We start from the raw sequence: 6,580 nt of genomic DNA on the forward strand, positions 1-6,580 counted from the left end.
CTCCATCACCTGGACATGCAGGACCCATAGAAAGGTGACAATTAAACTTTGCTTTCAAAATGGTCCTTCAGATTCCTGCTTCACAGAGGAAACTGCCAGACATTCTACAGGACACTGAGAGAAGTGACCGAGAGACTCTAGCCCTGTGGGCTGAAGACAGATGCCCCAACTTTACAAAGGAACATTAGGTGACTGTCCAGGCTGCCAGCTGTCTCCGTCTACTCTTGCAAGACTCCTGAAAAATGTGTACATCCTTCTCCCGGTTCTCAGGTAATATTATATCCTTCTGAGGTCTTTGATGTGGTTGAAGACTAGATAGTTATAATTTCCTCAATTATGATACAAGATAAGTTAGATATAAAACCTTAGACTCACAAATATAAGATAGATAGGATATCTTCTTTAATATTGTAACTGTAATTCTTGCTAGATAATTGTTTTGTTATATATAATTATACTATGTAAAAGTTAAAACCTTCCTTAAAAAAAAAAGAAAAGGGGAAGTGCTGTGGATATCGCTCTGTGTAAATAAAGTTCTGATTGGCCAGTGGCCAGGCAGGAAGTATAGGCGGGACAAGAGAGAAGAGAATTCTGGGAAGTAGAAGACTGGAGACACTGCCAGCCGCCACCATGAAAAGCAACATGTAAAGTCATTGGTAAACCACACGCTATGTGGCAAAGTATAGACTAACAGAAATGGGTTAATTTAAGATAGAAGAAGTAGATAACAAGAAGCCTGCCACTGCCATACAGTTTCTAAACAATGTAAATTTCTGTGTGCTTTCTTGGTTGGGTCTGAGCAACTGTGGGACTGGTGGGTAAGAGAGATTTGTCCTGACTGGGCCAGGAAGGAATACTCTAACTACACCCTAGGAAGGGCTAAGAGTGTGGACTAATCACTCTCTGGACATGCACATTCCAGGTATTTGGAGAACAGCCTCAGCAAAGGCTTTCTCTGGAATCAGATATCTCCCCTGGCCACTTTCATGGACTAGCAGTAATAACAGTCCACATGAAAGTCTCCTGATTTAAGGTAAATTCCACAAGGAGACACCACCTAGGTCAGGTGGATGTTAAGTAATAACTTTAAACAATTTAGCTCGGTTCCTCCTTTCTTACAACCTTACTAACTTTATAGACCTTTAACTCCTTTCCTAACACTTCTGGGAATATTTAGATAACTTTCTGTGCTGACAGCTATGCTCAGCCAGAATCCAGTTCAACCCTCCCCATAATTATCATCATTGGCAGCATCCGGCCAGGTCCATCCCCAGTTGGAGGAAAGGAACTTATCAGAGATACCTCTGTACTCTCTAAGAACAGACTTAAGTGTCCAGACTCCTTGTTTGAGAAAGCCTGGTGGATGTGCCAATTAAGCTTTACTTCTTCCTTTCCCAAACCTTACCTCTAGTTCCAGATCTCCTTTTAACTATCACCAGAGGCATCTACCTGTACACAGGTAGTGACTGAGCACACTTTCCCCTACCCTGCAGAAAAAACGGCAGATAGCTTGGACAGATAGGAGCCACAGGAAAAAAGAAGACAGTTTTAGTTTCGTCCATTGACCTTATAGATTCTTAACATTTTCTACCAATCACGTTTAAGACTATATAGTTGAGCACATAAGATCCCTCTTCTTAGATATTACCCGAATTTAGCCTTTAGTTAATTCATCTCCCCATTGGTCACTTCCTTTGGGGGTTGCGAATGATAATTAAGAATTACTGCCTTTCTATGTGATTCTTATCATACCTCTGTTTGACCCTGGAAGCCTGGCTTTGCATGGCTAATGGAATATTGCTTGTAAGTTTATATATAACGGGACTCCCAGGACATGGGAGGATGGAGAAGAGAAAAGAGAATGGAAGAACAAGATGGGTCAGAACCTGAAAGGAACAAACCGAGATGGGGAAGAACCAGATTGAAGAACTAGAAGAGAGTACTAGAGGAACAAGATGGAAGATGAGGAAGAGTCAGATAGGGAAGTATGAGCTGGGTAAGAACAAGATGAAAAGGACCTAAATGAGACAGAGCTAAGATGAGAGAATTAAGATAGAAATTAGAGGGAGCAGTAGATAAATGTAGAGAGAAATCAGGCAAGAAAGGAGCTAGGCACGAGAACAGAACTGAAGCTGTGTATATAGGATGTTATGCCTGAGGAATTAAAGCAAGTGGACTATAGAGCTCGGGGTGCTGAGATTCTATTTCCTGAAAATAGTCCTCGCCATTAGTAGTTCTCTCTCCTGAGCCCCTGGAATGTATAGCATTAAGGCTGGTCTCTCTAGTATTATACAAGACTCAGTATTTAATTAATTTAATTTTTGGTAAATTCTTGCTATGAGCCTTATCTAATATGCCACTAGTACAGATTCTCTTATCTATACCTTGAAGATTTTTTTATTTGTATTTGTTTTGAACTTCCCTCAATTTTTATTACTCTTTGAGAGTAAAGAGAAATATTCTTTCAAACTTCTCAAACAGTTATTTGTCTCTGTTGCCTTATGCATATTCTCAGGGAAATTTTGGATTATATCAAATATGACTGATGCAGATTTTTCTCTCTGTTTGTAGTGGTCTAAATATTATCATAAAATTAATTGCATAGACTACTTACCTTAGATGTTAATGTTAAAATGACAGTATGTGGTGCTGTTACAATCCTTTCTAATGTGGAAAAAAGCAAAACTCTTTGTTTATAAAATCAATCATGTATTCTGTTTCCTATACATACCTCTTTGATGTTTAATGGTGTGGCATTGTACCTATAGTTTAAACATCTTAACTGAATCTGTTAGACTAGAGTCATGTAAGGCCCCAGTTCACACAAGAATGATTTGTGTCAATGTTTTAGCATGATCTACAACATTTGTGTGTGTGTGTGTGTGTGTGTGTGTGTGTGTGTGTGTGTGTGTGTGGTTTTTTGAGAAGGGGTTTCTCTGTAGCTTTGGAGGCTGTCCTGGAACTCACTTTGTAGACCAGGCTGGCCTCGAACTCACAGAGATCCACCTGCCTCTGCCTCCCGAGTGCTGGGATTACAGGCATGGGCCACCACCGCCAGGTGATCTACAACATTTAAAGCACATTCCACACCATGAATTTTCCTTCTGAGACATGTATGCTGTGATCCTGTGTAACATAAACACAGAATCCATAACAGATAGTTAACCATGTACAGACCTTAAATGTATTTCTTATTTCATGTATACTGCTCGTAAGACTATTGTCTCATCCTGTTTTCACAGAGTTAGAACACATCCATGATAGAATGTGACTGTATTGGAATTCATCTTTTAGAATAATTATCTTTGCTCATCTACATTCCATCTCCTTATATATGGAAAGCAATTGCAGGTAGCACATGCTGACACCACAATTTTTGTTTCAGGGTAGTTGACATTCAGGGATGTAGCTGTGGACTTTCCCCAAGAGGAGTGGGATTGCCTGGACTCTGCTCAGAGATCTTTGTACATTGATGTGATGTTGGAGAATTACACCAACCTGGTCTTTGTGGGTGAGAACATTTTGCTTGTAGAACTCCACCCCATCTTTTGTTTGTTCTGACTTCACAGGATGTAAAATCCATCAGGCTGTCCTGAAAAATCCAGCAGAGACAAGGCAAAGTTTAGTAGTAGGAAAGAAGTTTTTCATGCTGTTTAGATTTCTCTTCTCATTTTCCATTTCAGAGGTGACATCCACCCTTCATTTTGGTTCCAATATTCATTATAAACTCAGTAGAATATAATATTTCCACTCATGCCTTAAAGTCCCCATGTCTATTATTGCAATGATATGGTTTTATTTGTGAGACAAATTCAAGATATAAAATCTGAAAATGCTAAATATACTGAAGTATTTGACTACAAATATCAATTGAGAAATCTTACCTAAATTCCTCTGCTTTGTGTTTTCAATTACTGAGTGTAGTACTGTCTTAAACTTCTGTACTCTTTCTAAAAGTTCTAGCATGGATCAGTGGGTCTTCTGAATAGTACTCCTCAATGTCTATTACTTAGCAGGTATAAATACTATGAACCTGGGATTGGATTAAATTCCTCTTCATCAATTTCTGAGAAGAAATATTTAAAGATAGAGAGAGACAAATATTCTAAATATAATCACTCAGTGAGCTCTATCACAAAGCTAATTCAGAGCCCTCAATTATTTTTCCATCTTTTTCCCACTTAGATATTTTTGATAAAGATCAGATCTGTTATAAATCACTGATCTGTGAAGGCTTTCATGCTATTGTTGTGAGTATCCATACAATTACAGTGAATGAAAAATGCCCATTACTTGGAGTTCTAATCTAAGTAGTTCCAGGTTCACTTATGTTAAGAGAGAACTTAGGGAGACAGTCATTTATCACATGTTTACCATTGGAATAAGCACTATTAATCTGAATTGTGCTCATTTTTAGAGAACTATCACAAATGTGATCCTGTCCATCAACATCTGAAGATGGAAAAGGAGTCTTGTCAGAATAATGAGACTGGCAAAGTGCTTCATGACCCCTGTACATGTGCACTTTATAAAACATGTGAAGCTACAGAAAACTCTAATGACTACAGTTGCAGTAATCACAGAGCTGCCCCTACTGACCCATCAAACCTAGACATATATTAAAGCATGCACATTGGAGAAGAACCTTGCAAATCTGAAGACCTTGAGAAATTTTTTAATTTGTGTTCCATCATTACTCAAGTTCAGAGACTCTACACTGCAAAGAAGGAGCATAGGTAGGAAGAATATGATAACCGTTTTGCCTCTGCATATAGTCTTTTGCAACAAGCAATTTGAGAGACACCACACCAATGTGGGAAATGAAGGAAATGCTTCACGACTGCCTCATACCTCACTGAACATGACAGAATTCATACTGGAATTAATCCCTACCAGTGCAATGTTTTTGAAACATCCTTTACTCAGCTTTCAAGTCTTAATATATATCAAGACTTCATACTGGGGAAAAACCTTAAAAATGCAAAGAATGTGGAGAGTGATTTCATCAGCATTTCATAGCCATCAGAAATTGCTTATTGAAGACATCCTTACAAATGTAAGAAATGTGACAAATCTTTTGCACACAAAAATGCAGGTTGCTGGGAGACATATTTGTCAAGATTGTGGCAAAGTCTCTCACAATTCTTCACATTTTAAAGATCATCACAGAGTCCATACTGAGGAGAAGCCTTTCAAATGCAATGAGTGTGGCAGATCCTTTCCCCACTATTCATCATTGAGTGGGTATGGAAAAATTGATTCTCCAGAGAAATTACACAAATGTAAAGAAAATGGTAAGTCCTTTCTTGAATTATCACATCTTTTTTTTTTTAAAGACTTATTTATTTATTTATTATGTATACAGTATCTGTCTGCATGTATTCCAGAAGAGGGCACCAGATCTCATTACAGACAGTTGTGAGCCACCGTGTGGTTGCTGCGAGTTGAACTCAGGACCTTTGGAAGAACAACCAGTGCTCTTAACCTCTGAGCCATCTCTCCAGCCTCCAAATTATCACATCTTAAAACTCATTACAGAATCCATACTGGTGAAAAGCCTTTCAAACGAAAAGTATGTAACAAATTCTTTACCCACCATTCAACCCTTAAAAAACACCAGAGTGTTCACACTGGGGAGAAGCCTTACAAATGTAAGAAACATGACACAATTAGAGCACATACTGTACAGAAACCTTGCAAATGCAAAGACTGTGACATTTCCTTTATCATTCTTTAAAGTCTTACAAAACACCAGGGAGTTCATACTGGAGAGAGACCTTACAGATTGAGGAATGTGACAATCTCTTTACCAGTTGCACAGATCTTAGAAGACATCAGATAGTTCATACTGGGGAGAAACCGTACAAATGTATGGAATGTGACAAGTCCTTTACTCAGGAGTCAAATCTTAGAACACATCAGAGAGTTCATACTGGAGAGAGACCTTACAGTTATAAGGAATATAACAAATCTTTTACTAGGTGCTCCCACCTCAGAGCACATCAGAAAACTCATAATGGAGAGAAACCATACAAATGTGAAGACTGACACATCCTTTATCCAGATTTTGAATTGTAGAAGACATGAGAAATTCCATACTGGACAGAAACATACCATTGCAAATAATGTGACATAGCATTTTCCAGTCTTCTCTGCATTCAAGTGTAGTGCCCTGGAACTCCTGAGTTGGGTAACTGCTGCCCTGCTTGTCGGCCTTGACCAGAGGTCCTCCCTCTGCTGTTTCCCTGCCTGTCTCCACCTTCCTGAACACTCACTGGAGGTTCTTTGTTTGTATATCCTGCATTTGGTGTAAACAGCTTAGATGCAAGAATGTAGAACATTCAGTAGCAAACTTCTGCCCTCCAGGGGTTCTTCCATTGTGCTGTAAGCCTGTATTTAAGGTTCCCTCCCTTCTTCAATTAAAGGCATTCGGAGTCCTCTGGCACGAAATACCCGCTTGTCTCTGTCTTTCAATCCACAGCCCCTCGCTCCCACATGGTAAACAGATGAGGGCAGCACCGCAACAAATGGAGGTTCTACCGGGATCTGAGAAAGAAGGGAAGAGCTGATGGACACCCGG

General features: G+C 39.2%; 1 pseudogene; it reads left to right on the plus strand.

The window, feature by feature from the left end:
* Positions 1 to 4,525: 4,525 nt before the first annotated feature.
* On the plus strand, positions 4,526 to 6,273 carry LOC118576680 (annotated as a pseudogene).
* The last annotated feature ends 307 nt before the right edge of the window (positions 6,274 to 6,580 follow it).

Source organism: Onychomys torridus, unplaced genomic scaffold (assembly GCF_903995425.1).
Source record: "Onychomys torridus unplaced genomic scaffold, mOncTor1.1, whole genome shotgun sequence".
In the NCBI taxonomy this organism is placed as follows: Eukaryota; Metazoa; Chordata; class Mammalia; order Rodentia; family Cricetidae; genus Onychomys; species Onychomys torridus.